General features: G+C 43.4%; 1 pseudogene; it reads left to right on the plus strand.

Moving 5' to 3' along the window:
- The window catches only part of LOC147976573 (uncharacterized), a 35,409-nt pseudogene extending 25,074 nt beyond the window's left edge, over positions 1–10,335 (plus strand).
- Positions 10,336–11,030: the final 695 nt, after the last annotated feature.

Genomic DNA, 11,030 nt, shown 5'->3' on the forward strand with positions numbered 1-11,030 from the left:
AGACGTGGATTGGATGAGTGATATCCATGACAGATGTGAGATTGATACTTTAATGGTTTACCTAAGGTGGCAACTTAAACACACATCTGGGTGGATTGAGGCACCTGATGTCTATCAGGACTTGCCTGCTTTTATTTCGGACCGCCACCCAGGCTCAAAGGGATCATAAGATCATTCATGCTAGTAACTTCCGTGTGCAGCCACAAGCCATTATGGGCTCTGGCATAGTTGACTAAGTTGTGCGAACTCTTACGGGTAGACTAGCAGATGTAGGGGAAAGTAGGTGTACCGGTCTACCCACATGTAAGGTGCTAGCGCTTCTGAAAGACTGTGTCTCGGTCATCCGTCTTCTCAAACACCCTGTAGTGCGAGAAACCAAACGGAGGCGATCGAGTCTTGTGGGGAAAAGTGCGCAAACCTCTGCAGAGTGTAACAAACTAATCATGATTAGCCGTGTCCCTGGTTATGGACAACTTGAGTATCTAGTACTTGAATATCATGTGAATCTCATCACGTTACTTCTAATTAATGTTGTTGGGTTTTAATTACTTAATTGGGATCGGAATGCTGTCAACCATTCTCGATGTTTAACAACTACCATGATAGTTAAATAAATTTATTCCTTTGCAGTAGGGAAAAACTGGCTTTATGCAAAACTGTAACCATAGAGCTTTCCACCAGCCATATATGCATGTAGTATAGCTGTTTCATTCCATTACTCTCTATGTGTTACATTGCCAGCATATTCCATGTGCTGACCCGTTTTCGGGCTGCAACTTTCATGTTGCAGACTTTTCAGACGATGAGTAAGGTGCTTTTAGGTCGTGGTTCTATACTCAGTGATGCCGTTGGAGTTGATGGACCCATTTGTCTTCCGAGTCTTCCGCTGTTATTGTTATTAGATGGCCTTAAGCCATATTTATTGTAATAAGTTCTCTTTGAGACAACGATGTAATAAGTGTGTGATTGCCACTCTGCTATAAATCCTTCAATGTACTGTGTGGTGTCAGCATTACTGATCCAGGGATGACACCGGAGCATAGTAGACTTGATCCATTCGGGTCGGGTCGCTACAGAGATGGTATCAGAGCACACGCTGACTGTAGGACACGACCACTAAGTTAAAGCCATAGATCACCATTCTCTTCTCATTTTCTAACTCCTCATATTTTCTACTCTTTTAGGATGACGAACGCGAAGATTAAGTACGCTCAACCGGATGAAGGCACACCATTTGGATTTCACCTGAAGGAAGTCACCAAGTACCTGAACATTGGATTACCAAGCTTCACGGGAACCTTCAACGCCACTCTGCCTGAAGAGGAGCGCTGGAAGATTCAAGCTCACGTTCCGGGAAGGACATTCGCGCCAATCACGAAGCCTATAGATAGTGTTTTCAATGCACCAACCTGGAGTCTGGGAAGGAGCATGGCAGCTCATATCACCATGGGACGCATTGGAGAAGTTTATCAAGAAGACCTCAAGGACACTATCTACCAGATTTGTGGACGCCGAGACGAACAATGGGAGTTAGTCAGCACCAAGAAGGATAGATCCATTGCATCTTTCATCCAGGAGTTAAACCAGCACATTCGACACCACGAGAACCAGATGTGCAATGATATGATAGAGTTGAAGAATGCGAAGGCAAGGATCATCGAGCTAGAAGGAGAACTGAAGTCTACATGCAAGGACTACATGGACGAGATCGTAGCTCTAGTGAGACACAATGGCGATCTTAAGCAGGAGATTGAAGAACTCAAGAGGAAGTTAGCATCCAAGGAGGAAGACGAGTACGTCGCATGTCCAGACAACTACATCATCATCGACGACACCGATTCGGATCCAAGTGAACCCGACTTTGAAGACGAAGCTGGAGCAGATATCATGGAGTCTTCCACCGGTTCAAATTTCTAGATGACCACCAGATAGTAGTAGTATTCCCCCATGTAAACACAATAGTCGAGCACTTTTGCGATAGTTTTAGACCGATTGTAAGCCCTTGTTTGATTGAATGAAGTGATTTTGTGTGCATTTGCTCATGTGCATTGGGGTAGTGTTTTCCCTTTAGACCTCACTCTATTCCTAAATCTCGTCTCTTCTAAACCCTCAGATGCCTCCGAGACGTCACAATGGATTCCCACCGGAGCTCACTCAGTTGATCCAGCAGTAGAATCAATTGATGCAGATGTTAGTCCAGAACCAGCAGAACAACAACAACAACCCACCACCACCACCACCACCTATTGACCACTTAGCCCATTTCCTTAGGCTGAATCCGCCAGTGTTTTCCAGTAGCACCGAGCCAATAGTAGCAGACGATTGGCTCCGCAAGATAGGAAGGGAGTTGACCATTGCAGGATGCACAGATGGTGAGAAAGTGAAGTTTGCCGCTCACCAGCTTGACGGACCCGCGGCAGCATGGTGGGAGAATTTCACAGCCACTTACCCAGTTGACACTGTCACATGGGATCAGTTTCAGCAAGCTTTCCGCACTGCCCATGTTTCAGCAGGAGCTATGGCCATGAAGAAGCGTGAGTTTCGCAACTTACGCCAAGGAGGAAGGACAGTTGGCCAGTACGTTGACGATTTCAGCAAGTTAGCACGTTATGCCCCAGATGACGTTGCTACGGATGCAGCTAAGCAGGAGAAGTTTCTGGAAGGACTGAATGATGAACTAAGCATGCAATTGATGGTAGCAAGTTTCAACAACTACCAGGAGTTGGTAGATCGTGCCATCATGATTGAAGGAAAGCAACAGCAGATTGAGAACCGTAAGAGGAAGTATGGACAGGGGAAGTATAACTCTGGAGCCCAGCAGAAGCCCCGTTTTACCCCTAAACCGGGATTTCAGTTTCAGCATACCCATGGAGGAGGTAGTTCGCACAACCATAATGGCCACAAGAATGGTAATGGGAATGGAGGAAGCAACGGCCAGAACCGTACCACCCCATCGACCCCAACCAAGAGAGATTTGAGTCAAGTCACTTGTTTCAAGTGTTCCAAGACCGGACATTATGCCAATGAATGTCCCAAAGGCCAGAATGGAAATGGCAATGGAAGCTCTGGGAAGAAGCCGAACCCTTTTAATAGGGGACAGGTGAACCACGTTAATGTGGAGGAGGTTGAAGATCAGCCTGATGCAGTAATCGGTAAGTTTTTGGTTAAGACATTTACCGCACTCGTTCTTTTTGATACTGGTGCATCGCATTCATACATATCAAGGGGATTTGTGGAAAATTATAGCCTGCCCACTAGGATTCTTAAAACGCCTATGCTAGTAAGCTCGCCAGGAGCAGAGTACATGGCCAGACAAGGATGTTTCCAAGTGCCATTAAGTATAGGAAGGCATGTTTTCCCAACGGATTTAATTATTCTGGAGTCCCAAGGTATGGATGTGATTCTTGGTATGGATTGGCTGTCGATGTATGGAGGAAACATCGATTGCGCCAGTAAGACAATTTTGCTTACCACACCAGAAGGAAGAAGGATCAAGTATGTATCCCGGCATGTGCCAAACAGGACACAAGTAAACTGCCTAACAGGAGTTGTGCAAGAGGAAGTACCAGTGGTGAAGGATTTTCCTGATGTATTTCCTGAGGAATTGCCAGGCATGCCACCGGATAGAGACATTGAGTTTTTGATTGAGTTATTGCCAGGTACAGGCCCAATATCGAAGCGACCGTACCGGATGCCAGCAAAGGATTTGGTGGAAATTAAGAATCAGATTAAGGAGTTATTGGATAAAGGTTACATTCGCCCAAGTTCTTCGCCTTGGGGATCACCCGTACTTCTAGTGGAAAAGAAGGATGGATCATTAAGGATGGTTGTTGATTATCGAGGATTGAATGAAGTAACCATCAAGAATAAGTACCCACTGCCAATGATTAATGATCTGTTTGATCGTTTGCAAGGAGCTAAAGTGTTTTCCAAGATCGATTTGCGATCAGGGTACCATCAATTGAAGATTCGGGAGCAGGACATACCTAAGACAGCATTCACCACGAGATATGGATTGTATGAGTATACCGTTATGTCATTTGGATTGACTAACACACCTGCCTATTTTATGAACCTGATGAACAAAGTGTTTATGGAGTTTTTGGATAAGTTCGTCGTAGTGTTCATTGATGACATCCTGGTTTATTCAAAGAATGAAGAGGAGCATAAGAAACATTTGCGTTTGGTTTTGGAGAAACTAAGGGAACATCAGTTATACGCCAAATTCAGCAAATGTGAGTTTTGGTTGAAGGAAGTTGGATTCCTCGGACACGTTATATCCGGAGAAGGTATAGCAGTTGACCCCACAAAGGTTGAGACCGTAACCGAATGGGAAGCACCAACGACAGTTGGAGAGATCCGAAGTTTTCTTGGACTCGCAGGATACTACCGGAGGTTCATTGAGAATTTTTCAAAGATTGCAAAGCCTATGACTAAATTGTTGAAGAAGGATACTAAGTTCAATTGGACTGAGGAATGTGAGGCTAGTTTCCGGGAATTGAAGAAACGCTTGGTTACCTCACCAGTATTGATTTTGCCAGATCAGACTAAGGATTATGAGGTGTATTGCGACGCTTCACGTCGTGGACTTGGAGCAGTGCTTATGCAGGAAGGAAGAGTTGTTTCGTATGCTTCACGACAACTGAAGCCTCATGAGTTGAATTATGCCACGCATGATTTGGAGTTAGCAGCCGTAGTGCATGCATTGAAGACGTGGAGACATTTCCTCATTGGAAATCATTGTGAGGTGTACACGGATCACAAGAGTTTGAAGTACATTTTCACTCAGAAGGAGTTGAACCTCCGACAAAGGAGATGGTTGGAGCTCATCAAGGATTATGACATGAGATTGCATTACCATCCCGGGAAAGCTAATGTAGTAGCTGACGCATTAAGCCATAAGAGCCATGTCAACACCCTAGTGACGGGAGAAATACCCAAGGAGTTAGCAGAAAACCTTCGTGAGCTATGTTTGGAAATAGTTCCGAGAGGCTATGTAGCAGCATTGGAGATTCAGTCAACATTGATGGATAAAATCAGAGAAGCTCAGAAATCTGACAAGGAGATTGCTGCTATAAAAGAGAAATTGAGCGAAGGAAAAGCAAAGGGATTTCGTGAGGATGAGCACGATACCCTATGGTTTGAGGACCGTGTTTATGTGCCAAATGACCCGGAGATCAGGAAGTTGATTTTGCAAGAGGCACATGATTCACCCTATTCGATTCACCCAGGGAATACCAAGATGTATTTGGATTTGAAGGAAACATTCTGGTGGACCGGAATGAAGAAGGATATTGCAGCATATGTAGCAGTTTGAGACGTATGTCAAAGAGTAAAGGCAGAGCATCAGAAGCCAGCAGGATTGTTACAACCATTGCCGATACCCGAATGGAAGTGGGATAATATAGGCATGGATTTTATCACAGGACTACCCAGGACAAAATCAGGCTATGACTCGATATGGGTAGTAGTTGATCGTTTGACGAAGGTAGCACATTTTATTCCAGTTAAGACCACTTACACTAGTGCTAAGTTGGCGAAGATATACATGACTAGGATCATTTGTTTGCATGGAGTTCCGAGGAGTATCGTATCAGATAGAGGAACCCAATTTACCTCAAAGTTTTGGAATCAGTTGCATGAAACTTTAGGAACCAGACTGGAGTTCAGCACAGCTTTTCACCCACAGACGGATGGACAGACCGAGAGAGTCAATCAGATTTTGGAAGATATGCTGAGAGCTTGTGCACTAGATTATGGATCTAGTTGGGACGATAACTTGTCGTATGCGGAGTTTTCTTATAACAACAGTTACCAAACCAGTTTGAAGATGGCACCTTTCGAAGCTTTATACGGAAGGAGGTGCAGTACACCGTTGTCATGGGACGAAGTTGGAGACCGTCAATTCTTTGGACCAGATTTGATTAAGGAGTCTGAACGGAAAGTTAAGTTGATTCGCGATAGGCTCAAGGTAGCCCAGTCCAGGCAGAAGAGCTACGCAGATTCAAAACGCAAGGAGACAGTTTACGAAACTGGAGACAGAGTTTACCTTCGAGTATCCCCACTTCGAGGAGTTAAGCGCTTTGGAGTTAAGGGAAAGTTAGCACCGCGCTTCGTTGGACCGTACAAGATCTTGCAACGTATGGGAGAAGTCGCTTATAAGTTGGAATTACCAGAGGAGCTGTCAGGAGTTCATGATGTATTCCATGTTTCTCAGCTGAAGAAATGTCATGCCGACATGGCGGAGGTACCACTAAGAGATACCGTGCCACTCGAAGCGATTCAGTTGAAGGACGACTTAACGTATGAGGAGAAGCCAGTCAAGATTCTCGATTATGCCAGCAGAGTTACCCGCAGCAAGGTTATCAAGTTTTGCAAAGTTCAGTGGAACCACCACTCAGAGGATGAAGCCACCTGGGAAAGAGAAGAAGATTTGCTCAAGGACCACCCTCACCTATTTTCTAGCCAACCCGAATCTCGAGGGCGAGATTCATTTTTAAGGGGGTAGGTTTGTAACATCCCAAATTTGCAATTTGGAATGTTATACACTAGATCATCATGCATAGCATATTTTCTTGCTTTTTGGTCGATCCTAGAAATTTCACGCAACTCAAGGATCTTCGGAGAGAGTTGGAGATTTCGTTATTTTCATATTTGAGAGTTTTCTCAAATTTGAAAAGAGGATCATTTGATTTATTTATTTCATCTTCAATTATTTTTCCAATATCAAAAAAATGAGAGAGGGAATAATATGACTTTCCCAAAGTTAGGAAAAATGAAGATTTAATGAATAAGTCAAGTTTTGGTTTTGCCGGAGTTCTTTTGCGTTTTTTTTGGATAGGGAAAAATGCGCGTTTTCAAAAATTGCATTTTAGGCCCGAAGAAAAGTTCATTTTGTTCGACTCATTTTTAGGAGTCGGAGAAAATTTACTTTAGATTTTTCGGAGTTCGTTTAGATAGTTTTTATTTTGTTTTTCTGCGCGCGAAACCGATTAAAAAAAAGGAGCAGCTCCCGCGCGCCAGGCCAGCCGGGCCAAGGCCCAGCCAGCCGCCACCGCCCCCAGCCCCTCGCGCGAAGCCGAGTCCCAGCGGGACTCTAGGCCGCCGCCCCCCCCCCTTTGCCCCTTGGCCAAGTCACACCCCCCTCCTAGTATATATACTCACCCCCCCTCTCTTTTCCTCCACCACCCAAGCCCGCCACCCCTCTCCTCCTTGCGCCGCCGCCGCCCGGAGCCCCGCCTCCTGAGGTAGCCGCGCCGCCTCTTCTTTTCCTCGGTTCGGTTTTTCTTCTAGAAAACCGTTCCGGTTCCTCTCTTTTTTTCTTTCGGTTTTTCTTCCGGCTTTGTTTCGGTTTTCTTCCGAAACCCTAGATCGGTTTTCGTTCTTCTTTCGGACCGTTCGTCTCAACGAACGTGATCACCGATTTTTCCCGGTTAACGACGCCCGTTCGTTTAACCGTTCATCTCTTTCTTTTCGTCGGATTTATTCCGCGATCGTGATCTCAGATCCGATCTTCGTTCTAGTCTTTCTTCTCGCTCGTTTATCGGAATCAGGTGATTCAAGCGCCTGGAGTTTCGTTTTGAAACCGCCGTTCCGACTAATCAACTTGAACAAGTTTTTGCCACAATAAAATTTGACCTAGTTTCAACCTGCTAGAACCGAGTTGTTTTCTTCCGCCGTTTGTTTTCCGTTTCTTTGTTCGGTTCGTTCTTTCTTTGCAACCGGAGTTCTTAAGTTGAACTTTCTGGTTCGTTCTCTTGTTCGAGTTTTTCCTGTGCATTAGATGAGTACTTATTGTGTGCTTGTTGTTTGTCTGCGATAGATCACCCGGATTGCGCCGCTTGTTACTTCGAAACCCTAGGACTCGCGGATTCTCAGCAAGGCAAGTAACACTTTGATCATACCTTTTCTACAACCCATGTTTTATTGCATTAGATCAATCCTCTCACATTGCATGATTAGGATCTAATTAAATTGTGGGATGGGAAGTAGATGAGGTAGTACCTATTACCTGTATTATTATGAAACCTTTGGGAGTTGCTTCTACGCTTGCTTATTATGCCATGCTATGCTAGTAGACGTGGATTGGGTGAGTGATATCCATGACAGATGTGAGATTGATACTTTAATGGTTTACCTAAGGTGGCAACTTAAACACACATCTGGGTGGATTGAGGCACCTGATGTATATCAGGACTTGCCTGCTTTTATTTCGGACCGCCACCCAGGCTCAAAGGGATCATAAGATCATTCATGCTAGTAACTTCCGTGTGCAGCCACAAGCCATTATGGGCTCTGGCATAGTTGACTAAGTTGTGCGAACTCTTACGGGTAGACTAGCAGATGTAGGGGAAAGTAGGTGTACCGGTCTACCCACATGTAAGGTGCTAGCGCTTCTGAAAGACTGTGTCTCGGTCATCCGTCTTCTCAAACACCCTGTAGTGCGAGAAACCAAACGGAGGCGATCGAGTCTTGTGGGGAAAAGTGCACAAACCTCTGCAGAGTGTAACAAACTAATCATGATTAGCCGTGTCCCCGGTTATGGACAACTTGAGTATCTAGTACTTGAATATCATGTGAATCTCATCACGTTACTTCTAATTAATGTTGTTGGGTTTTAATTACTTAATTGGGATCGGAATGCTGTCAACCATTCTCGATGTTTAACAACTACCATGATAGTTAAATAAATTTATTCCTTTGCAGTAGGGAAAAACTGGCTTTATGCAAAACTGTAACCATAGAGCTTTCCACCAGCCATATATGCATGTAGTATAGCTGTTTCATTCCATTACTCTCTATGTGTTACATTGCCAGCATATTCCATGTGCTGACCCATTTTCGGGCTGCAACTTTCATGTTGCAGACTTTTCAGACGACGAGTAAGGTGCTTTTAGGTCATGGTTCTATACTCAGTGATGCCGTTGGAGTTGATGGACCCATTTATCTTCCGAGTCTTCCGCTGTTATCGTTATTAGATGGCCTTAAGCCATATTTATTGTAATAAGTTCTCTTTGAGACAACGATGTAATAAGTGTGTGATTGTCACTCTGCTATAAATCCTTCAATGTACTGTGTGGTGTCAGCATTACTGATCCAGGGATGACACCGGAGCACAGTAGGCTTGATCCATTCGGGTCAGGTCGCTACACAAAACCTATGCAGAAGCAAATGAGGAAGAGGCCAAGAGCCACATTTGAAGAAGAAGAACAAGAACCTACTCTATCACAGGTAACATTTGCAAATATTTCAGTGCTCGATACATCCATTTTAGCTTGTGGGAAATATTTAAGTGCTCGATACATCCATTTTAGCTTGTGGAAAATATTTCAGTGCTCAATACATCCATTTTAGCTTGTGGCAAATATTTCAGTGCTCGATACATCTATTTTAGCTTGTGGCAAATATTTAAGTGCTTGATACATCCATTTTAGCTTGTGGCAAATATTTCAGTGCTCGATACATCCATTTTAGCTTGTGGCAAATATTTCAGTGCTCGATACATCCATTTTAGCTTGTGGCAAATTTTTCAGTGCTTGATGCATCCATTTTAGCTTCTGGCTAATATTTCAGTGCTCGATACATCCATTTTACCTTGTTGCAAATGTGTAGGCTACAACACAAGAACAAGCACCTGGACCATCAATGACACAGGCAAGTGAGGAGCCTGTTGTCACACAGGAACATGACATGCCTCTAATTGGAGCTCTTCATCCACATTCAATGATGGAAATCATGAGAAATGAGGCATGTCCATTGAACCTTGTTAAAAATATGATCTTGATGTGAAATACATCTCATGTTTCACTACTGTTACAGGCTCCTAAACCAAGGAAAAGAAAGGTGCCAGGACCATTGCCTGAAAGCTCTTTCCTCAAAGAAGCTACAGCTGCAATGCCATCTGTAGGCAGCAGCACTTCAACAAGATTAGGAAATCTTGCAGCTAGAGTTGAAGTGACGAGGGAGGCCAAGCAGCAAGCCAATGAAATATTGCATGAAAAGAGGTGTGCTGAAATCCTAGCACAAAGGGAAGCTGTTGCTTTGCAAAAAGCAGGTGAATCCCTTGCCAAGAAACAGGCTGAAAAGGCCAAAAAGCTCAAGAAAAAGAAGCTTTCAAAGCAGAGGCAAGAAAAAAGAGAAAGCAAGAACTTGAGGCCAAGAAGCTTGCAACAGCGGCTAAAAAACAAGAACTACTGGAGGCAAAGAAGAGGGCTGCAGAAGAGAAGAAAGCAGCAGCAGAAGCAAAGAAAATTGTTGCACTGCAGAAAAAAGCAGCTGCTGCAACAAATAAGCACAAGAAAGTTAACATGTTTGATGAATTCAGGTCCTGAATGACCATTTAATGTAATGGATGAAGTATTTTGCAATTTCTAGATGTTAAGACATGCTAAACTGTGAACCTTTTAGTACTGTATGCTTTTGAAATACTTATGTGTGTTATCAAGGAGCTATGAATGACCAGTTTCTGTTATGCTAAAGAAATGGTGTTACCAAATTCATGTTCTTCATTTTTTCAATAGTAAAATGCATGTTTAGTTCAGTACTGTTATGTGTTATCAACTGCAAAATTTCAAATTTCAATCTTGTTCCTTCTTGTCAGTGTTCAACAGTCAAATGCATGTTATCAAATGCGAAATGTCTCATCAGTTCATGCCATATAATAACATTTTTCACTTTTCTAATTTCCAACAGCAAAGTTGTCTCCACAAATATTATTGGCACAAAGGTTTCTATTACCACTGACATCAAACAACACAAAAGTCTCCTTCTTACTTAGAAATTGCCAACATTGACAACAATCACATCCTAACTAGAACTAACATTAACACAAAGAGAATTGCAAATAGCAGTACAACTGCTATCTTCATTATAGCAACCAAGTCTGTAACATCTCCTGGAAGTGATTTTAGCAGCAGCAGCATCTTCATCATGTTGGAAATATGCCCTAGAGGCAATAATAAATTGGTTATTATTATATTTCCTTGTTCATGATAATCGTTTATTATCCATGCTATAATTGTATTGATAGG

This window comes from Triticum urartu, chromosome 4A, assembly GCF_056163025.1.
Source record: "Triticum urartu cultivar PI428250 chromosome 4A, HENAU_Tu73, whole genome shotgun sequence".
NCBI classification, from domain to species: Eukaryota; Viridiplantae; Streptophyta; class Magnoliopsida; order Poales; family Poaceae; genus Triticum; species Triticum urartu.